Source organism: Mesoplodon bidens (genome assembly GCF_964165515.1).
Source record: "Mesoplodon bidens genome assembly, chromosome: 3".
Classification (NCBI taxonomy): Eukaryota; Metazoa; Chordata; class Mammalia; order Artiodactyla; family Ziphiidae; genus Mesoplodon; species Mesoplodon bidens.
In genome coordinates, this window is record NC_138178.1 from 112198749 (window position 1) to 112222982 (window position 24234).

Genomic DNA, 24234 nt, shown 5'->3' on the forward strand with positions numbered 1-24234 from the left:
AAGAGTTGTGGTGACAAAAGTCTTAATGCCATACTCCTTAGCCCTATAGAAGTTTTCTGGGTTTAAGGTCCTTCTGTTTTAGGCTCTATTTTTCACTGCCAGCTAAACCGCTGAAACTTTATCATGCTTATCTTGACATGACCTCTTAGATTCTTACTCAGTATAATTCTTTATACCTGGGTGAAATGTAAACATACTAAATCCTCTTTAAACTGGTACTGGCTTGTTCTGGACAGTAGTGCTATTGCCCTAAGTTAAAAAGCTACTCTTCTTCCCAGTACATTAGGTACTTAGTTACTCTTAAAACATGGGCTATCCCAAGTTTCTTTTTTTTTTTTTTTTTTTTGCGTTATGCGGGCCTCTCACTGTTGTGGCCTCTCCCATTGCAGAGCACAGGCTCCGGACGCGCAGGCTCAGCGGCCATGGCTCACGGGCCCAGCTGCTCTGCGGCATGTGGGATCTTCCCGGAGCGGGGCACGAACCCGTGTCTCCTGCATCGGCAGGCGGACTCTCAACCACTGCGCCACCAGGGAAGCCCCCAAGTTTCTTGGAGTAGAAATCTCTTTATTTCTAGGCTCCCAGTATTTTAAAATAAAAATATTTCCTGTAATTAGACTTTAAAATGATGGAACAGTTATGCATAAAAGTTATTCCTGTGACTACCTAAAACATCCACTAAGAGTTCAAAATGATTAAGAAAAGGAAGAGATGTGTGCTTGGCATTTAAATATCATGTTTGTGTATAAAGTCATATTAGTTTTATACATATACTCACTTTAGGAAAAAACATGGTCAGAAGAGTAAAATAGGGCTTCCCTGGTGGCACACTGGTTGAGAATCCGCCTACCAATGCAGGGGACATGGGTTTGAGCCCTGGTCCGGGAAGATCCCACATGCTGTGAAGCAGCTGAGCCCGTGAGCCTCAACTACTGAGCCTGAGCTCTAGAGCCTGCGAGACACAGTTACCGAAGCCGGAGTGCCTAGAGCCTGTGCTCCACAACAAGAAAAGCCACCGCAATGAGAAGCCCACGCACCACAACAAAGAGTAGCCCACACTCACCACAACTAGAGAAAGCCCGCATGCAGCAAGGAAGACCCAACGCACCCAAAAATAAATTAATTAATTTAAAAAAAGAAAAGTAAAATAAATGTTAAAGATAATGCTACAATCACATTATTGAAGAAAAGTGAACATTAAATAGATCTATAAACATTAAAATTAAAATGTGATTTGATATTTTAAAATTAAAAAGTATTATCATTTGTTGAAATTTACTAGGAACAGCACTTACAATTTCACTAACTCATTCACTCAAAATTTTCCTGAAATGCTATTTACATAAGCAATAATAATATTAATATTAGCCATTTTAAGGTATAGTTCAACTTCAACATTTAAAAAGCATGCACAAACCCTGATAGAGTAGCTTCACAGTCTATTAATCAATTACAGTCAAATAGCACAAACCAGAAAAATACTGAGTTAATAGTTATCAGCAATTAGGATAGTGATAGCTTTGGAGAAGAAAATTTCCTACAGTGATTATTTCCATAACTTACTCATTGCTGTGAAGAGAGCATTAACACATACTTTTAGCATTCTTTGCAGAAATTATCTTCTAAAGACAGCTCTGTTCTAAACTATGTCACTGACATACTATGTGATTCTTTGGACAGACTTCAATGTTTCCATCTATAATACATGGATAAATATGTTGAAACCTAATTTTGAAGATCCACTGACTAAATGGAATATAAAAAATAAAGCAATGTTTGAAAATAGGCATGCTGGATATTTTTAATGGGTTTACTGAACATAAAAGTGCAGGAATATTGAGAAATTTTTGGTAAGAACAACTTCCCTAGCATGAAAAGCATATTAATATTGCCACATGTTGACATTTACAGCCACATATGACATTTAAATGCAGTTGCATATGGTTGCTAAATCAAGGATCTGATATCATCAAAGTTTTAAAGCTCAAAGGATTCTTAAAGAGCAGCTAGTCCAAGCTCCTTATTTATTTATTTTTTTTGTGGTACGCGGGCCTCTCACTGTTGTGGCCTCTCCCGTTGCGGAGCACAGGCTCCGGAGGCGCAGGCTCAGCGGCCATGGCTCACGGGCCCAGCCGCTCCGCGGCATGCGGGATCCTCCCAATACGGGGCACGAACCCGTGTCTCCTGCATCGGCAGGCGGACTCTCAACCACTGCGCCACCAGGGAAGCCCCAAGCTCCTTATTTTATAGATGAGGAAATTAGGTTCAGAATGGAAAACGCATTTGCTGATGTTTTCACGGAGTGACTGCACATCCAGATCTCCCCTGCTCCAGTTGTTATTTCCCTCAGAGGGCTGACTTTTGTTGGGACCTTTGAAGGTGCATACCAGTGTCTGGAAACTTAACATATAGTGTCCCACAGGTACAATTTTTCAAATGCACATAAATCCCACTGGGATTAACAAAATACATTCATTTTTAAATAATAAGAAAATTCATGATAGTGTTTTTTTTTGCTGTTGTCATTTTGTATTTGTCTCATCAATAGATTCTCAAAATACAAAATATCACATGGAAGCCACTGAAAAATTTTGAAGAGAATATGAAAATTTTGGGAACCATGACACAGTATCCCTTCTCCTATCTATTTATTAAAATTTTGAATTGCTGGAAAGGATAATGATTTATTCATTTGTTATGATGATGATAATGATGATGATGATGATGATGAACTGGGGGAACAGAGGCCCAGATATACTGATGCAAAGATGAGCCTGAAACCAAGGGCTCAGGTAAGCATGCTGATATTGGTATGTACCTTGTGCCACTGGAGCATTATTTACCATGCACTCACACCAAGTGAAAGGCAACCTCCTTGTTTTATAGGCATGTTAAGACACACAGAACATTTGATTTTAATGGCATTTTTCACTTGACATAAGTAATATCATAATAATATCCACCTAGTCCTTTATCCTGACTTACTAGCAATACTCCTGATTCTGGTTTTCAAGCATCTCTGGAGAAGCCCCAAAACCCCTAAGGTATCTAGCACTGTCAGGTCTTCCTTCTTTTTAACCTTACGGCAGTGTAAGCTCATTCCCTTTTGTTCATTCTTCACTGCTTCATTTATATGCTTAAAAATAGTTTTCCTTTTCTCAAGCAAAGGAATTCAAGTTACTTCAGCTCTTATGGAGTTTATTTTCCATAAATTAGCACACTCAGAAGTACTTGTATTAAATTGCGCTCTGTTGAGGAGACAGTGAGTAGCACATCACTAGAGCAAAACACTCTGCCATGAGTCTGCACACAAGCAGGGTTCAGGAAAACATTCTGAGGCTTTCCCAGGAGAAAGGAGGATCCAGAACACAGCCCTTATTACAATTCCACAAACCAACTGTGCATTTGTAGTCAGAATGTTCTCAGAGTCTCCTCTATTATATTCTCTGCGTTCCATGTTTGTTTTGATGTATGCACCTCATCCCCATTAACTTTAATGAGTTTTACCCTCAATCAAGAGACTGACCCTTGTATGTGGGGAGTTACCATTCTCTGTATTTCTCAGGAAACAAGACGCCACAGGGGTAATCTTACATGGGAAGATAACCAAGGTCTTCCTTAAGGCCTCCTCTCCATAGCAGAATCTGTCTCTGTTTCTCTTTGCATTTAAGGGCTCGGAGTCTAAATACACTTTTGCATTTAAAAGAAAAACTAAGATTTTTAGGTTAAAAGTTTGGCAACCCAGAAAAACCTAGTTTTTGTTTAAACAATTTGAGAAATAACACACATTGCTAAAGAATTGTGACTATTATTTGTGTTGAATCAACTAATACATGTACAAAATGTTGATATTTTTAATTCTTGGATTTTCAAAATTTATTTAAAAGGGTTAATGTTTAATTATGTTTATTATTTTTCTATACTACTATTACTACTGCTCTTGCTGCTACTACTATTAATATTACCAAGAGGACTTGCTGAATAAGAATTCTGTGTTTTGCTTGTCTTAAAACATCTCCCTTTATCACTTTTCTTGGAATGTCCTGCTAAAAGTTTAGTTACACTGAAGGAAATGGAAACAGTATACGAAGGAGGGATGGCTTTTATGAAATGGAATTTGCGGAATGCCCTCATTTTGGATGAGTTGCAGACTCAAATTCCATAGAAACCCAAATAAAAACAGTTATATGCCAGTTAAAACAAGACTTCACTTGGTCTTGGAATGGCCTCTATGTCATTTGGTGGTATGGCACTAACCTAAAAACTGCAAAAAAAAAAAACAAACAACAACAACAAACCCATGAGACTACAAATTTGACAGTAGAAGAGAAAAATGGGTTAGAGTACCTCTAATGATCAGAATCTGAAAATACTGTAATTGCAAAAGTGATTTGAACAAGTTAGTTGTTTAGTTAGATTAAGGTGAAATTATTGTCCATTCAAACTTGTCATTCTATAGAAGGTTTTATCTATCTATCTATCATCTAACAATCTATCTATTTATCTGTCTATGCTTGTCATGTTTAAAAGGAAAAATTGTAAATGATGAAGTTATTATAGAATAACAGAAATTGAAAGACTTATTTGATCTTCACAGATGTAATATATGGACCTAGTTCTCAGTAAAGATCCAATCCTAGGACATGAAAATGAGTTCAGTGCAGGCAGGGGCCATGCCTTTCATGTTTATATTTCTGGTTTGAGCACAGTCTTTGGCACATAGTTGGTACAAATTGATAGTTGTTGAATGAGAGAGTATATCAAAATAATATTCCAAAGAGATGGTCTACTTAAGTTTCAAAACTCTTGTTGATTGTATTCTGTCTGCCAGACAGTGTAATTTTAAGGAACGTTGTGAATGAGAAGACATGATTAGTATGTGCAGCATTAAAAAAAGAATCCTCTTTTTAAAAAGTCCAATAAAGTATATGGATAGATAAGAAAGTATATAAAATGAATATGCAAGAAGTATAATGATAAGTATATTTTTTAGAAAATTACCCAGAGATAGCCACTGTTCATATTTTTATATATTTCCTTTCAGGCTATTTAAGTATTCATATGCTTTTTATATTTGAACAAACTTGGAATCATATTGAATTTCCAAAATATGTCAAACTCCACATATATCTCATATATAAAATAACCCAGAGTAAACTAAAAATAATTACCCTATAACCAGCTTACACTTAATATATATCACTTTCAAACAATGAGTTCTCAACAAATTTAAACTAAAAGCAAAAACTAAATAAGATTTAGACCAATGTAACAGGACTAGGGGGACTAAGGAGATTTCTAGTTGTCAGCACTCCTAGAGTGTTTCCCCTTTGTGTGAAGACTTTCCATTTTCAAATGAGGGCATTTTACTTTAGCAGCTTATAGAGTATTTATTCTCAATATCTTCGGAGAGTTTGATAGGCAAGCATTCCCTCTAAGCTGCAGGTGTACATAGTGGCATCTGATTTCTGAAAACACCTTGGCAAATACCTATTATTGTGATGATTTAGCTAAAAATACTTACCTGAAAGGTGGGCTGTGGTAGCCAATTACAGCAAGTTAACTGATGAGATGACTGGGGAGGGTGAAGAGTTTTACCCTCAGGTAAATTCAAAGAATTGTCAGCAGCCTTTTCCAATACAAGGTGAACATACAGAATGCTGTCAAAGCCAGAGCTCTTTTATTAGAATTAGGGTGACACTTGGGATGCTTACTACAGTAGCATGAACCCACAGGCCACACTGCAGATGTACACATAGTAAATCAAAAGAGAGTATCCAAACTGCAGTAGCCTCTTTTCTTTCTAATCCCTAAATTGCTGTGGCACATGATTTCTTTGAGGCCAAGAAGTTGCCTTGCACTGCAAAATATTAAAAGGCATGGCAGTATTTCAAGGTATCAAATGAAAAGATCACTTTGAAGTGCTTTAAAATTGTATTCCCTTGGCTTAAAAGAGTTAACTCACTTTCAAAAACACTTACAACTGAAAGTGAATTAGGCACCAAGGAGAAGAAGGTTAGCTGTAGTAACTCACTTTTGATCAAAATGCCTCAAAAGTTCTGCCCAAGGCTCATGCTATTGAGATAGAGATCCCAGTTGCCATGGATCAGGAAGCATATGGCTCAGAGTTTAATAGTCCTTCACCCAGATTTTCTGATAGAATGTGTGTACTGTTTCTACAACAAAATCAAATAGGATAACTGGCATGAAGCCATCCTGTATAAACAATGAGGAAGGGGAAGAAAAGTCTAAACAACAGCTATGTATTGCCAATTAAGCAAACTGATTTTAAGAATACCCTAGAAGAGAAAATATTTTACTCAATGATATTGTATCTTTTACAACATTTTGCAAGCTGGGAGAAAGAAGCATTACAAACATGCAAGGAAGTATTGGGAAATATTAATAAAGTCATTGTTGCATTAAGAAAAAGTCTTGGGGCTTCCCTGGTGGCGCAGTGGTTGGGAGTCCACCTGCCGATGCAGGGGACACGGGTTCGTGCCCCGGTCCGGGCAGATCCCACATGCCGTGGAGCGGCTGGGCCCGTGAGCCATGGCCGCTGAGCCTGCACGTCCAGAGCCTGTGCTCTGCAGCGGGAGAGGCCACAACAGTGAGAGGCCGGCATACCGCAAAAAAAAAAAAAAAAAAGAAAAAGTCTTAAGGATTTTTATGGGGAAAATTCAATCAGAGAATTTAAGATCCAGGGAGGCCCAACTCAATTATAAGGCTCACAACCCGATTTTAAAATAGGCAAAAGATTTTAATAGATATCTTATCAGAGAAGAGATACCAATGGCTAAAAAGCACATAAATAGATGCTCAACATCATTTGTCATTAGGGAAATGTGAATTTAAACTAGAATAAGATACTATTTCTTACCCATTAGAATGGCTATAATAAAAATGACAGACAATAACAAGTATTGGCCAGATTGTGGAGAAACTAGAACCCTCATACACTGCTGACAGAAATGTAAAATGGTACAACCACTTTGGAAAATATTTGGCATTTTCTTATAACAACAAACATAAATTTATTATATGACCCATCAATTTTACCCATAGGTACCTACCAAAGAGGAATGGAAACATATCCTTGCCAACATTTGTGTGTTCATAGCAGCATTATCCATGGTAGCCAAAAAAGTGCAAACAATCTAAATGCTAACTGGTGAATAGATAAATAAATGTGGTATATCCATACAATAGACTACTATTCAGCAATGAAGAGGATGGGATTACTGATGCATGCTAAAATATGAATGAACCTCAAAAATATTATAAGTCAAAAAAGCCAGATACATGAGACCACATATTGTATGATTCCATTTATATTAAATGTCCAGAATAGGCAAATCCTTAGAGGTAAAAACAAGATTAGTGGTTGTCTGGGGCTGAATGTGGAAACAAGACTGATTGTAAATGGGCACAAGGGAGAAAAAACATGGGTGAGACCATGAGCACCTGAATAGATTACTAAATAGGATTGTGAGGACCCAGGATTGGCTACTGGATGCCCAGGATGGTACTGCTGATTGGGGGGTGGGGGACAGAATGATGAATAAATTGTGGGAGTATAAAGAACTATAAGCTTAGAAACTACAAAGCAACCTTTTGTCAAAGAAGGTTCAGAGAAGCTGACCTTATAACAGGAATGTGGCTGGCTTGTTCTAGGAAACCCGGAGGTCCAAACCTAATGAAATAGATTTTAGAGATGGGTTTTGGAGGAGTGTAATTAATTTAGTTTCATCAGGATGAAGTTTTTTTTTGTTTTCTCTTTGTGGGGAGGGATGAGGTATGGGACCCAAACAAAACCCACAGGGAAGCTGAGAGTAACAACTTTGTCCTGGGTGTGATGGTGGGTGTAAATTAAGTGTGAAACAGGAAGAAGTGAAGCCTGGTCTATAGGCTAACCCTGCAAAATAATTTCAAACTCAATAATGTTAAAGTGACAAAGGGACAATTTTATGGATATGGAAACTTCAGAGAGATTCAATTACTTCTGAAGGTCACACAGAAAGCAGAACCTGAGATAACAAATTCAAGTCTCCTCATCCCCAGTTTGGTGGCCTTTCCACTACAGACTAATTTGTGCCCCAGCACTCCTTTGTACTATTGTTAAGACCATCTTTACCTTTCCTTTAAACTGGTAATCGATTGTACTGTGCTGAGGATATAGTGGAGGAGGAACTCTGCAAGATAAATGTCTGACTTAGAAAAGCAACCCTCATTTCCTTAGGGTTGATAGGAAGAAAAGGTAGCCTAAGTGTCAGCAAATCCACATGGGAAACCATCCAAATGGAACACATTTTATCATAAACCTTGTGGTCCAAAGGGAAATACCAGAGCATGTGGAAAGATCAGTTCAGCTTTATCAGCATTAGAGAAGCTACCTATTGTCTATACCTGAAAGCTTTTGAGCAGAGTCTTAGTGTAGAAATAGAGCTTAAAAATAGAATCTGTGCCATGAGACCATCAACAATAGAGGCAATGGTATTGGCAGATTTACATAATTTAAAATAAGTCATTAGGGACTTCTCTGGTGGCGCAGTGGTTAAGAATCCACCTGCCAATTCAGGGGACATGGGTTTGAGCCCTGGTCCAGGAAGATCCCACATGCCGTGGAGCAACTAAGCCTGTGCACCACAACTACTGAGCCTGCACTCTAGAGCCCACGAGCCACAACTACTGAGCCCGTGTGCCACAACTACTGAAGCCAGAGCACCCAGAGCCCATGTTCTACAACAAGAGAAGCCACCGCAATGAGAAGCTTATGCACTGCAATGAAGAGTAGCCCCTGCTCGCCTCAACTAGAGAATGCCTGCGTGCAGCAACAAAGACCCAATGCAGCCAAAAAAAAAAATAATTTAAAAAATAAAATTAAAAAATAAGTCATTAAATATAATAAAATGTATGTTCTTTGCTTGATTTGGTCTGTAAGAACTTTAAAAAAAATTCATCAAAGACAATACAATCTAGTAGTGGAAATAATAGGTTTGCCTAGACCATTTCATTCCCTTACATCAGAGACTGCTGCAGACAGAAAGAGACAATGCCCAAGGTAGCTTGTAAAAAGCCCAAGAGAAAGTTAAGGGAGAAGGAAAAGAAGATGGAGAATCAAAAATTAAAAAGAAAGGAAGAAGGAGGAAACATCTAAAGTAAGAGTAAGAGGGGGAAAAGAGTGAAGAAAAGAAAAGGGAAGAATAAAACAAAAAATAAGTAGGTATATGTATTAGGCAGTTCAATTGCTTCAAGACAGTTTACCTTATTCTGCTTTATGCATTGCCTTTTTCTCAATTTTCAACACCAGTATAATCCAAACTTTTATTGCACAAGAAATAATAGGTTCATTTTAAAAAGTTTTAATTGCAGAAAAAGCAAAAAGAATAAAATAAACATTAGCTGTAATATCACCATGTAGATTAAATCTCTAGTAACATGTTAGTCAATAATATCGCCATCTTGTTTTCAAAACATTTTCTTTTTATAAAAATAGAACTGTGCTTCCTTCCTCGCTTTGTAGCCTGATTTTTTTCACAGAAAATAAATGAATATCTTTCTACCTCAATAAATACATACTTTCAAAGTATTTTAGGACTTCCCTGTTAGTCCAGTGGTTAAGATTCCACACTCCCAATGCACGGGGCACGTGTTCGATTCTTGGTCGGGGAAAGATTCCACATGCCACACAACGTGGCCAGAAAAAAAAATAAATAAAGAGTGTTGAAAAATATTTTAAATATTTGCCTCCATTTAAATTTAATTTTAAAGAATTTGATTTATAGGACACATAGAGCTTTTACAAATTTATGAATTTTTGCTTTTACTTTTTTATCATGTTTGTAAAATCTCAGCATTCTTTTTTTTAAATTTTTTTTTTATTTTTGGCTGTGTTGGGTCTTCGTTTCTGTGCGTGGACTTTCTTCTAGTTGCGGCGGGCAGGGGCCACTCTTCATCACGGTGCGCGGGCCTCTCACTTCTCACTGTCGTGGCCTCTCTTGCTGTGGAGTACAAGCTCCAGACGCGCAGGCTCAGTAGTTGTGGCTCACGGGCCTAGTTGCTCCGCGGCATGTGGGATCTTCCCCGATGAGGGCTCGAACCCGTGTCCCCTGCATTAGCAGGCAGATTCTCAACCACTGCGCCACCAGGAAAGCCCTCAGAATTCTCAATGTAAACACTTTTGGGAGAAAGAATAGAAAAGAGTTACTTAACGTCTACTTTTAAGAGAACCAAAGCTAGAAATAATAAAGTATATGCTAGAACCCTGTTCTGGGCTGTGCTGAAGAGAGATGGGAAGACTATTTGGGGAAAGATGAGTATTGTTATTCCTCACTATGTAATAGGTGTGTATGAAAGAAGCTGTGCATCCATCAGAAAAATCACATTGTTATTTGTGAAGCTTTTTGAAGAAAATGTAGAAGCATGGATTGGTGAGACAAACATTTGCCATCTATTGCAGTTTATAATAATAGAGGAAAATGACAAAGCCTTAATTGTGAAATAATTATACACCTTATCATTGATTTCAGAAACTGCTAGCTGCATTTCTTTAGAATGTTCTCTGATGTTTCAGATCCATGGTTACTTGTTGCTAGTAACTCACATTTACCTACCAGAGAGATGTAATATGGAGAAATGTGGGTTGTACTTAGGGAAGGACATCTAACTCAACTTTCACAGGCTAATTCAGCAATTTCTTTAAATGATTTGTACTTTCCAAAGTGACTATCTCAGCTGTATTTCAAAATATAATCCAAAGCCTCCACAGAAATCCATAAAACCTAGAGTGTTTCATATTATTATTATCAAACATTTATTGAGCTTTCTACTAGTTGTATTCTAGTTATTGTATAGGACCAAACATTCATTTGTGATCCCTACCTAGAGGGGCTTACAATCTAAATTTGGCCTAAAGAGAGTGGGAATAAGGGATATTCACAAAAATTATGTGTATGGTTAAATAGTCAAGCAATACAAGGTCCTGTTTCCCATTGTAAAGATTTACAAATTACAGTGGCAACAATCTCAAAGAGAGAATTCAGTTAGCAACCTTTGCAGTTATTTTTTATCTTTATGGGGTTAACCTTATTGGGGTTGATTAAATTCAAGCTGCGATCTTTCATGAAAACTCAATGGAGGGTCCAGATGGTCCAACATTACCTCCTTTTGTGAGAGGAAATAACTTGAAAATTTTTGTCTAATTAAAGTATTTGTGCTGGTTATTCCTTTAAAAGGAGTCTGCATTACAAATAATCTTTATAAAATACTAATTAGTCAAAGCTAGAGCTCTGATTTCACTCTTTCAGTTATGTCTGAGAACCAGAGCAGCATGAACATGACATTTTGAAACTAGACTCTGATACCATCTTTGGGATTTCAGTCTGAAAATACAATTCTGAAAAATCAACAGAACAAGGTTCTGTGGAACAAAATGCCAGGAAGGTCAATGCATTACTTTCCTACTGTTCCAGTCCCATGCTCACAATTACCTTAACTCTTGTCAAAATATTTTCTATGGTCACAGCCAAGACATAATTAGCACCTTTTCTTCATGCTGAAAATATCATTGGTAGCCATAAAACAAATTTGGAGAAAGCTTTTCAGCACCTCAACTCAGCAAATGGCTACTATGGTTATATTGTGGTCATTGGTTATTGGTATTTGCCTGCTAGTGGAAGAAACACTCCATCTTACTCTGCCTTCCCTCCTTCTAATAGCCCTAACTGTATGAGATACAGAGAAAGAGAAAAGTCTAGGGAGAAGGTGGGGATTAGGTGGGTATGGAAATAAGTTGTGACATTCTGTAGGAAATTAGGCAAGAAACAACATTACCATGCTTTGGTTATTTAGTTATTTGCCTTTGTTATTTTCCAACTTCTTTGGGTATTTTGTCTGTAATCAGGTTGATATTCTGAGACAGTTTGTTCTCCAAAAGCCTGTCTTATGTCAGACAGGCAAAAAGTGTGGGTCAATTTTGTCATGAATGGAAAGGCCCTTTATTTGGCTTTTCCTATGCTCTTGGTTCAGCCTACAAAAGCCAAAGTAGTTATGATCAGAGATTTCCAGCAGGGGGTGTACCTGCTTCTATAGGGTAAGTTCATTGAAGCCAAATGACATCAAGCATCTCAATATAGTATGTAGTGTTACCACTGATGGTAGAAGGTGGAATTTTGATAACATTTTTTATGGCTGTCATCTCTTTTGATCCTAAAAAGACCATGCATATTAATACTTTATTAGGATGTGTTAAAGAACTAGAAACTTGTGGAGAATATTTAAACTAAAAACCTAAAATGCCTGACTGAAATCTTATTCTGCTAATTTTTAAAAAGTAAATGAAGAACAAAGCTTCGGGTGATTTTAATTATCCAGTACAGCAGAACAAGTGCTTAAATTTTTTTTTAAGATAAGAAGAGTAGTTGATTTGAGAGGGGTTGGTAATATTTACTCTATCTCTCCTGTGTGTGTGTGTGTGTGTGTGTAAATGATAAATTACTTATTTTCTCAAAGTTTTTGTTTTGGGTGGGGAGGGTTGGTGTTTAAAGCAATTTCTCTGAAGGCATGGTTCCTGATCAGTTTTAAAATATGCCATGTTGTCCTTGGGTTTTGTTTTATTTTCTGCTGTTTATGCCTTTTATTTATATATCTGTAAGCATTTTTAACCCTAGAACTTTTGCCCCTAATTCCTATTTTCAGATTTTTATGTGTACAGAAAACTGTATGCTTTCTTTTTTGAGAGGAGGCAGGTACTAACATAAAAATGATACAAATTTGTTAGTTATTAAGCAGTTTACCAGTATATTAGTATTAATAAGAAGCAAAGTTGTAAAGTTCCAGACCCCTTAAATCAAGATGGATGGTGCAGGAGGACTAAGAAGTAAAAACAATGCCAGCTATGAAAATTATCTTTTGAAAACCATGACTTTTTTCCCCTTACACTTTCTAGTGTCTTCATTATGAGAAAATGAGATTTTAAAAGTCATTTTTTTCCTCCTGTATTATGTCCTGATTCTTCAGTATCATGTCCTGTTTTAAAGAAAACAGTATTATGTAAAGAAAGTAACACCTTTAAAAGCCCTGATTTGACTTTGGTTTATATTGATACATGTCCATGGTTATGAAATTTCTGATTATTTAGGAAATAATTTTTTAAATATCTTTAGGACACCCTATAGTACTTAACATTTCAACCTCAAAATTATGGCTTTGAATTGGCTTCTTGTACTTTTAAGGACTTTTAGTACAAAGGTCAAAAAATGCATTTAAATGCATGAACTTTCCAACCTATACAAGTGGTGTGGCTATGTAAGGCATTAGTACCATGTTTTGATGGATCCACTCTCTGAAATTTCCTCCTCTCCTCTTTTTTCTTCCTTTTCTCTGTATTTTCTTTCATTGCAAGTTTTCTTTAGTGTCCTTTTTCCCTGCCTATAGTTTGTAACTGAAAGAAATAAGTACCTATGTACCTTACTTATCTGGTACCATTCAGATGCGAGGGAGTGACTGGAGTAATTTTAATCACACCTTTTAAACTTAGGGAGGAAGAGACATATAGAGAAATTAAACATCCCTTCTGTTTTTGTCTATTAAGTTTACCTTAGAGAAATATGGAGAATAGAGGGGCAGGGGTGTGGAAGAAATGAACAGAATTTCTGCTGGAATATAGTGACAGATTTACTGACAAATATTTTCTAACAGATTTTTACCAAAAGGCAGTTTTTGTTTTTCTTTACTGACAGACCGGAAACGTACTTCTGGTTGGAAGCAGCTGCATCATTATAACACTAAAAAGCAACCTTGGCTAACTTCAGTACCTTATGTAACATAAGAAATACAGAATAATTTTAATTTAAAAGACTTTTTTATTTATATGTTAACTTTACTGATGACAAACTGTTTTCAATGCAGGAAATCTATCCCCAAAGAGAAATTCTCCCCCACATTACTTCTTTCTTTTAAACTTAACAACAAATTGGGGTAGATTTATGTTTTTGCTCATTCATTCTTTCATCTGCTGGCAGCTATTTTAAGACCTCTGTGTAAGACGGATTCTGATGACCTTGGGAAAGTCACAAGACCTCAGTTTCTTCAATGGTAAAAGAAAAGGCATTCTTCCACCGTCCTTTCTCCACTATTCAATGCCAATGCCCAGATGAGAGATACACCGAAAGCTCAGTGTACCCCCAAACTTGTGAGATTTCCACAAGTCTCAAAAAATATTGAATATATTTAAGTCAGTGTAATAAAAGCCGGGTGGCCGATGGTTCCTAAGGTTGGGCTGGTAGTGGTGTGAGCAGGGGTCTTCTGGGCCACCCCAAAATCCGCCCCATGTCTTGGCATCTCGCTCAACTTCCATAAGAACGGACTAAACCGAGGGCCTGCCTCCGTCCCTGTGCGGTGTCGACGGCGAAATGGATTCTTCTTGCTCCCATGGAGTTTTTGCCTTCTGGGTGAGTATGGCACCAGGTCCCGGGCGGGTGATGTCTGTAGTTCGCCAGCGATCCCAGGCAGAAAACTGGCTGCACACACAGGAGCATACAGGCAAGTATGTCCCTGAGAACGAGCTTGGGCGCATATTTTCATCTCTTGAATTCTTTAACGCTCTGGGACCATAGGCTGATTTATCGAGAATCATTCAGTGCCCATGCGATGTTCTGCAACGGCTAACACAATATCAGGTTCCTTTTCAGTATTGTGGTTTGCTCTCAGTTACGGCCAGAAACCGGAACAGAAGGAAAGGGAGAAAGCAGGAAAGGTTTGGAGACGACCGTGCTCAGGGCGGCATGGTCTGCAGCTTCTAAAGCGTGGAGGATGGGACGGAGAAGGAGCAGAATACGGAGAAAGGGGAAAGCAGAGGAAAAACACTCACGCCAATGGGTAAAAGGGAAAAGGTGAGAAGGAATGGAGTAAGAGAGGGAACCAATGGGTGGGAGGGGCGGAGGAAGAGGGGGGAGGGGCAGAAGCCAATGGGGGAGCCGGGACGCGAGCGAGGACGCGGCCCCGCGCGCTCGCTCCCTCCCTCCTTCTCGGGCGCTCGCGCCTTCCCAGGCTCCCGGGAGACGAGGGCAGGGGCGGGGCCCAGCCGGGCTCGCGGCGCGGGAGGCGTCGCGAGGTGAGGGCGGGGGGGGCGGGGGATTGTGGGGAGGGCGCTGTGGCTGCGCGCGCGCGCGCCCCGTCGAGGTTGCGCCGCCGCTCCGCCCCCGGCCGGGTGTGTGGCAGCGCGCGCGCGCGCGCGCGTTCCGGCGGTGCGCGCCGGGAGGGATGCTGAGGTAAAGTTCGGGAGAGAGGGAGAGATCCGTCAGCGCGAGGGAGCCCGAGTGGCCGCCATTACTGAGCCCGGCGCGGCGGAGGGCGCAGGGGAAGGGGGGAGGGACGGGGCCGCCGCTGGTGGAGGGGAGGGAGGGAGGGTGGGTTACCCGGCCGCGGGAGCCGTAGGGCTTGCGGTTTCGGGGCGTGTGTGTTGGGGAGGGCGGGGGGAGGTGGCTGAAGGGACGCGGCGCACGGTGAGCGCGCCGGGAAAGAGAGACGAGCAGAGAGTGGAGGAGGAGGCGGCGGCGGGAGCGCTCCCCAGGAATGTCGCTGCCGCCGCCACCGCCGGGGCCGCTGCCGTTGAGGAGGAGATGGAGGAGACCGACGGTGTTAGGTAGGACCTTGCGACTCCCCGCTCCTCCGGGCCTGCCGGCTCGCCCCCTCCCCGCCGGGAACCCTCCAGCCGCCCGCTGCCCTCTGTCCCGCTCGGTCGCCGCCGCCGGTTGTAACCAGTTCAAGGGGCTGAGGCCCCGCAGCCGCCGAGGGGAGCCTGGCGCCGCGCTCGGTCCTCGCAGGCCGGGGCGGGGAGTGGCTGCCGCGGGGAGGATACGGGCGGCGTGAAGGGCAGAGAGGCCTTTGGGGGGGGGGCGGTTTCTCCACAGGTGACGGGGCAGGGGTCGGCGGAGGCCTGGTGGCGGCCGGGGATCGCGCGGGCCCCGCCGGGTGTCCGCTCTCGTCCGCCGCCCTCACTTGCTCTGGTCTCGGATGGTGCGTGGGGGAGGAAGGTGGCCGTGTCTGTTGCCCGGGTGGCTGCTGTTAACGAGTTCCACCTGGAAGGGGGAGAGGGGGTGGGCGCATATTCTCGGAGACACAGTCCTCGTTGCAAACTTGAGCGTCTTTCTGGGGGATCAGCCCTTTCACTTTTCTCCCCTAGCTCCCCCACTCCTCCCTGGGTTCTGTTCACCAATTTCCCGTCTGCTCCTAAAGCTCGGGGTAGGACATGAGAAGTTACGCTGCGCAACCAAAACACAAGAGTCCTAAGGGTTGACTGCGACTGGGTGAGCCTTTGATACTGAGTTCTCGCTAGAATAACCTCTAGATTCTCCCTGTTTCCACTAAAGAAAAGTATAGGGGTGGGGGTGGGGAGCTGCGCGGGAGCGCGCGCGCACTTATCCACACATAAATACACTCACTCCTTCACACCCTCCCTCTCCAGCGTTACTAGAAATGCAAGTGAGGTGGACGTTCTGGGTGCAGCTGAGGCTGAAAGGTGCTCGGAAGTCAAGGCAAACTATCAGGACGTTTAGTAAAATTTCGAGAAAGTTGTAGGGGAGAACCTTATGCTTTTACAATATGATAGAAATCCAGTCTGGGCCCATGCTGAATATATAGGAATTTAAATGTTCAAATTTAGGCCAAAATAGGCATGCAGATGGTGTGTACGCGCGTTTTTAACTTTAAATTCCCAACGATAATTTGCTTTTGCCTTTGTGATTGGTAGGAAACGACATCATTCTTTAAAAAGTGTTCAGGTATAAAACAGTGAAATACATCGCTATATTTACTGATTTTTGCTTATGCTGTCTTCTACAGGTGTTGGGTGGGGGGCGGGGTTTGTCGACTCCACCTAAATCCAAAACCAGTATTCAATTTGAATAGTATATTAGGGAGTGTTTATTTACATTGATGTTCTCCTTCCTTTCAGGGCATATTTCTCTAAGTCTCCATTTAAGATGGTTCTTTTAACAAAAATGTGATCTAGATTCTACTCTTAAGAAAAATATTAAGTAAGATATGTTAACAAAATCTGTTTGGAAATGTTTTGCTGTCAATTCCAGTTTATTTGACTTTAATGTGATAAAACTGTACTCTTCCTTAGTATTTTTAGATAGACATACTGACCATATAGGTAACCTGCTAGACAGTTTCCAGATTAAGGTTTTGCTTCCATTTTAAATTGCTTTCTCATTTTTGGCTTTTTTCATGTGTTCTTTGTAATTGACTCACATTTCTTGTATCTGTAGTATCAATAGATCAGAGGAAGAGACTGGTAAATGCAGATCACCAAAAGCTTGCATAGGCCTTGGAGCATATGACTAAACATACATGACTGAAAAGCTGGGAATACCTGTGCATTTAACTTTCAAGAAATAGCACTATTGATCAGATGGACTTAAAGCAAAAATTAGAGCAATACAGGTGACTAGATAACAATCGATTTGGTTGTCATGTGTAGGCTACATTTTTTTTTTAACCCACCTCAGCATGTCTTATTTTAGCATTCTTTGTATGTTAATTGTAAGAGCACTGGGGAATGGGGTGTGTTACACTTTGATATGAAAAAGAATTGTCACAGAATCTGATATCTTTTATCAATTTTTTAGCACTCCTCCCCCACATTTAAATTACTTTAGCCATTTAGAAATTGTATTTCAAAATTAATCTCTTACTTCTGTCACATGGTACTTATCCTAAATGTTTTCAAACCATGCCCCCACCCCCATCTTTTTATGTTTGAAAGGCAGATTTAAATCTGCACACTTGCTCTTTGGGAGAAAATTATTTTGACCTTGAAAGTTAAGATCTTTTAAGGAATAAGATACTGTACTTGCATTCTTTTTTTGGAATTGAAGTTGTGGCACAGCTTAGAATAATAGTTTTGTAACTCACTTTTAAATTGAAAAAATTATTTCTCAAGAAGAGCTTACTAAACTTTTACTTTTTCATCATTAGCAGGACTTAAGGTAAGTGTTGCCTTTAGTATTCACTTCTTAAATATGAAATGGCATAATAGAGATTTTCTTGATAGCTACAGAATGTTTTAATTTTCACAACTTCAGTTTCCATAGATATTATTTTTTAAACTATTTATTTGGGCTAATTTTTTCTTTGCCCACCAAGGAAGGATACAGGTAATATAGTTCACTCAAGAAACGCTGTATAGTGTTCTGTTTTAGTAATGTCTTATGTTCCTAAAGGATGTTTGTAAAATACATTTGAAGTACACCAAGGGAATTCGGCTTTTTAAAGAACTGTGAAGAAACTTTATAAAGTGATCCATTATTTGGTGACTTGAGTAATCAAGCTCCTATTTGTTTACGTGAAGGTTGTTGATAATTTTCTCAAACTCGGAAAATTAAGAAAAAATAGTTCAGTGCTAAGAATTTTAAGTATGAACTTTAATTGGTTTTCAAATTCTGTTCCTTGGATCCCTTATGGATTTTTGCTGGATGTCTTGAGACTTCCTCTGATACCCCACCCTTCAAAACCAGGGCAGCCTTTATTTTTGTCTATTAAATATATTGTATCGATACTTAAATATAAAAAATTCCTTTGAAAAAAGAAATCATCTGCATTAGGAATTTTTTTGAAAGCCTCCAGTTTGTATTCATTAATTCAGATTATCTTTTTTGGCACTTACTATGTGCCTGGCCTTGGGGGTACCAAGATAAGTTAGTAGTAACTTTACCAGGAATAAATAGTTACAAGTACTAAGAGATGCGGAAAAGAGAACCACTGTTTCTGTCAGGGCCTCTTTGGGAAACCTTTACAGAAGAAGCATTTGAATTTGGATGTTTTGACGGCAAATAGGAGTTTGAATGTAAGAGAGACAAAAAAGGTTTTGGTTTTTGTTTTCACTGTATTTTGGAGGTTGACTGCAATTCCTTAGATTTGCAGTCAGATAAAATAGGTTGTTAATATCTGGTCATGTCTGTGTTTTACTCCTTAGAATTAGACTGTTGGGAAAAATTATGCATAACTTTGTAATTTTAGGGTTAAAATATGACTGGTATGTTCCATTTGGTTAGATTCTCAAGCTTTTCATCATAAAGAGTTAATGGAAAGGTGAACTTTTATTTTTCTAGCTTCGTATTCGCTTTAGTCTATTTTATTATCCCTGACCAGTATTTTATGGAGCAGCTAGGCACTGTGAGTGATACAAGGAAATATAAAATATTGCTCCCTTAAAAGAGCTTACAGCTTTGGTGGGGAGTAAGCTTGACAATTTAGGAATAGTTAAATGCCAGTTAAAAATAAAGTAGAAGAGCCATATACAAGGTAGTACCTATTGATTTAAAAATTGGTGTAAAGGAATTTAGATAAAGGAGATGTCATTTGGAAGTTGCCTAGGATTGGGATGAGTGAGAAAAAAAAGACATTTAAGTTAATGACACTGTGGACCCAAAACACAGGGGAAGTATGGATGAATTGACAGGTGAGGGGAAAATATAAGGTAAAAATGTAAGAGCATCAGTTTGTATGTTGTGAGCCAAATTGAAGGATTGGGGGAAAGTGTTAACACAAGGTTAATAGGAGGAGTAATCGGGAAATAAACAAATTACATCTGCATTACTGTCCTTGTTATTGTATTTGGCATTGTCAAACAGCCTTGGAAAACTCATTCCTTGGCTTCTGTTAAGGTATATAGTTTGTTCATTTTCTTCCTAGTGATGCAATATTGTGATCCAGTATTTTGCGTTTCTTTCTATACTTGCCTTTCCAGAGTCAGGATAATGTATCTCTTTTTATTTGCTCCTTTATTTTTATTTTGGTTGATTACTAAAGAGAAGGTAGAAAATTAACATTCCTATGATCTGGGAAACTGAGATCCAGATTTCTACTCTTCTCTGTAAGTTTGTAAATCTTTGGATGCTTGTTACAAAGGGTATTAAATCAAATGGTCTCTTAAATAATTTTCTAAAGTTTATGATCTTGAAATTGATGTTACTGATCTTGACTTTGCCTCATTGCATTTCTGTATTTTCATTTGTCTTGGTAATACTGTTACCTGAAACTCAAGTGATAGCACCATCTGTTGCTGAGGCTGATTAGTTTTTCTCTAAGAAACATTGACTCATTTGTCTTTATTTCTTTTATCTAGCAGCCAGTCACCAAGATCTTTGTCTTGGACTGCTGTTTTCAGTTCTGTGATAGTTCAGGTGCTTTCAAGCCTCTAGTATATGTCCATCTCTTGGGCATTGTGCCCTACCAAATCCAGTTTTGTATTCTACGTACTGGAATGGCTTCTTATTGCTCATTACAAAGTCTAACTCATGTTTGCCCTTGAAGACCTTCTATAGATCTTATATCTTCAGAAATAAAAAAGAAATAAGTTCCTACTTTCCAACATGGCAGCTGTGTTCAACCACTCCACCCTAATCACACACCAGGAAGAACTTCTTTTTAAAATCCAAATTCAGTCTGTTTTCAGAGTTTACTCAGATCCTTTAATCTGTTGCAGGGGTCTGCAGATTATAGCCTCTGGGCCAAATCCAGCCTGCTGCCTGTTTTCATTTAATGGCTTTTTACATTTTGAAATGGTTGAGGAAACAGTTAAAAGAATAATATTTTGGTATATGTGAAAATTATATGGAATTCAAATTTCATTGTCCATAAATAATCAATGATCATTTTTGTAAGTATTGTCAATGGCTGTAATATTTACTGTCTGGCCTTTTACAGAAAAAGTTTTCCAAGCCCTGACCTATACCAATTTTGTACTGATTTTTCATTTCTTTGAATTCCTATTACATTTATCAGTTCCGTAGTATAGCATACTGCCTATGACTCCTCAGCTATGGTACTATATATAAAGCTTCTTAAAAATAGTGGGGAAAGTGTTTTTCAGTCTTCTAAAAAAAAAAAAATCCATACCTCCTTTTTAGTCTATACCCCTTTTTGAGATTCTTATTTGACCACCTAATGTTCCCATAGTTAAGAATACTGTTAAACTTAATACAGTTTGTTTTCCCTCCTGTGTAGCATTACAATAACAAACGTTAAATTATGCCCTCTCCCCCTGCTTTTCAGTTCTTCAAAGTGAGAAGAAAGGACTCAGACCCTGGAAGGGAGCATATTCATAGCCTGGCTTAGTGGACTTCCCTATACATACCTTTGTACCCTCAAAACTTCTGACATATGGGCTTCCCTGGTGGCGCAGTGGTTGAGAGTCCGCCTGCCGATGCAGGGGACACGGGTTCGTGCCCAGTCTGGGAAGATCCCACATGCTGCAGAGCGGCTGGGCCCGTGAGCCATGGCCGCTGAGCCTGCGCGTCCGGAGCCTGTGCTCCACAACGGGAGAGGCCACGACAGTGAGAGGCCCGAGTACCGCAAAACAAACAAGCAAACAAAAAAAACTTCTGACATAAAGCTAAGCAAATAGTAGCTAAGCACAGTATGTACTTAATGGGTTGCTTACATAGGTTGATGTAAATGAGGTTACTGTTGGTTCTTCTGTTTTCATCACAGAATACGGAAGTGGACTAGGAAGAGTTTAGAATAACTTTGACACCACGTCCTCAGAGACAGCATGTTGTTAGAGGAAAGTGTGGATTAAAAACAGGATAGGCAGTTAATCTATCTAGGGAATAGTTTACATCATTGCTTTTCAAATATTTTCTACAGTGAAACTTTTTCAAACAATAAATCCTTGAAATATCAAAAGATAAAAATGGATAAAAGCAGAATTACCTTTGCTGAGTAGGTTTTGGGGAGATCTCAGAGTGCTGCCTACTGAGATCCTTCTGGAAGGTACCCTTCAGGCTTAATGTTTATAAACCCATAATTTGTTAATGGGCAGACTAAAGATCTTGGAAAAAATACTGGACTTTTTATATTAGAATATTCTGCTGTGCTAAACCTTATGGACCCATAATAGTGTGTGATTTTTGTTAATTGTGACTACGAATATGACTTCAAGGTTGTCCAGTGGTTTGGGATCCGAGTCTGGAGATTGATTCATTCAGTCATCAAATACTTGGGCACCCACTGTGTGTCAGGCACTGATCTGAGTGCTAGGAATATGGTAAAAAACAAAACAAAATCTCCATCCTAGCAGTTTATCCTGAATCTTACCAAGATATGCTTCAATAAAGACTAATTCATAGGAATGATGACTTTAGCATTCCTTTCAACCTTAAGATAGTGTGCTTATGTGGTACAAACCTTGGTCAAAGAAAACATGGAATATGATTGACTCTCCTACAGGTGTTAACATTGTTTACTTAGCTATCTTTTATATGTTAAAATGACTTTTCCATTTCCTCTTCTAATTTTTACGGCATATATTTGTCATTGAGAATTAGCAACATTAAGAAAAGTATATTTTAAGGCAATATCATGCCATATTCATCTTTTAGTATACAGTTGATGTTTTTATTCTCAAACTATTCTAGATAAGTTTACCTAAGATTGTGGAATATATGATCACCTTTGGGCTTGGATCTGCGTCTGTCTTGAATATTTGTTTATTTAAGGGATATTTTCTCTATTTGACTTAAAGAAGATGGAGCACATAATTACAGAGCTGCTTCTGCGTAATTAGGTCTTTGAAATGTTTTCTGTAGTAAATAGTTGTGATTTAAAAAAATTTTTAGGTGTCAAAAATAAAAATTAGATGATTATTCTGGCTGAGTACAGGCATACATTTTATTGTGCTTCGCAGATACTGTGTTTTTGCTCATTCACGGTTTTTGGCAACCCTGTGTAGAGCAAGTCTATAGATGCCATTTTTCCAACAGCATTATTTTTTAATTGAGATATGTACCTTGTTTTTTTAGACATAATGGTATCGCACACTTAGCAGACTACAGTATAGTGTAAACATAACTTTCATATGCACTGAGAAACCAGAAAATTCATGTGACTTACGTTATTGTGATACTTGCTTTCTTGTGGTGGTCTGCAACCAAACCTGCGATATCTCCGAGGTATGCCTGTACAGTATTATAGATTATAGTTAGTCTTTATTCTGATGGCTTAATTTTTGACAAAAAATTTTGGGACCTTGAATATATGTATATTTTCTCCATAAATAGCTTTAGAAAATCTTTTAGATTAATAAATCATGGCACCTATTTAGTAAACCTAACATGCTTTACCTTTGTTTTTTTAAACCAAAGATTTAAGAACATTTGATTTTAATATTTATTAGCATTCATGCATTTGTTGAATAGCTACTATGTGGGAAGGACTGTTCTGGCCTCTTGGGAGCCCAGATGATGGAATGAACAGATTTGTGCCTTTGTGCATCTTTATTAAACCTGGAGTGGGGCAGGGAGAGGGATAGAGTTAATGACAGATAATAAAGAAGTAAGTTGTATAGTAAGTTAGGAGGGTAAGCAAAGGGGAATTTGGGGAGTATTAGGAAAAGTAAGTGCAAAGGTAGGAATATGTTTAGCTTGTTGAGCAGCAGTTCAGGGTTTCTTACTCTGACTGGAATAGAATGAGAATGGGGAGAATAGTATGAGAGTAGGTCAGAGAGTAAGATAGGGCTGGAGAAGGTAGATCTTGTAGAAAGCCATTTAAAGGACTTGGCTTTTACTTTTTAGGAGCCACTGGAGAGTTTTGAGCAAAAGAAAGGAAGGGTCTGACTTACGTTTTAAAAGAATTACTCTGGCTGCTCTATGAACAGACTTGGGAAGGGGAGCAGGAGTGGAAGCAGAGAAATTAGTTTAGAAGCCTTTGGAATAATCCAGAGCCAGAGATGACAGTGGAATGAGATCAGAATTATAGCAATAAAGGTAGTGAAAAGCAATAAATTCTGGATGTATTTTGAAGATAGGGCCAGCAAGAATTTCCTGACACAGTATGGTAACTTAAAAGTGTGAAATAGTTTTTAAAATATACTTTTTATTGATTAATGAGTGCAACAGTTTTGTGAAAAGGTACAAAACAAAATTTAGTTTAAGTCCAGAATTACTAAGAATCTTTTCAGATTCCTAGGTCCCTTATAGAACTTAAAAACATTTTTTTTTTGCAGAAAACTACTTCATGTTATTAAAACTCCATTAAAAGGAGCATGTTACGTTTGAATGGCTTAAAATAGCTCAGAAAACTTAGTTGTAGAGATAGCTTCATTGCAGCAGACAACTGTAGGACAGTCCCACTCAAAAATTGTAGCTTGTCATTAATTTCTGTAAGAATGCTTAATCTAAATATTTCCTTGAAGTGAAAGTTTATAGGATAATCTTAAAGGCAGGATGAGAA

The 24234-nt window shown here is 38.9% G+C and overlaps 1 protein-coding gene across 3 annotated transcripts in view; it reads left to right on the forward strand.

Annotated features, from left to right (window-relative positions):
* Positions 1 to 15182: 15182 nt before the first annotated feature.
* The window catches only part of ARHGAP5 (Rho GTPase activating protein 5), a 71253-nt gene continuing 62201 nt past the window's right edge, over positions 15183 to 24234 (forward strand). For 2 of the 3 annotated variants that reach the window (XM_081229060.1, XM_081229062.1), the window contains exon 1: positions 15475 to 15640. The gene's annotated coding sequence lies outside the window, so the exon portion shown is untranslated. Of the gene's footprint in view, positions 15267 to 15474; positions 15641 to 24234 lie in introns of those variants that run through there. The other variant, XM_081229061.1, reaches the window with a different exon arrangement.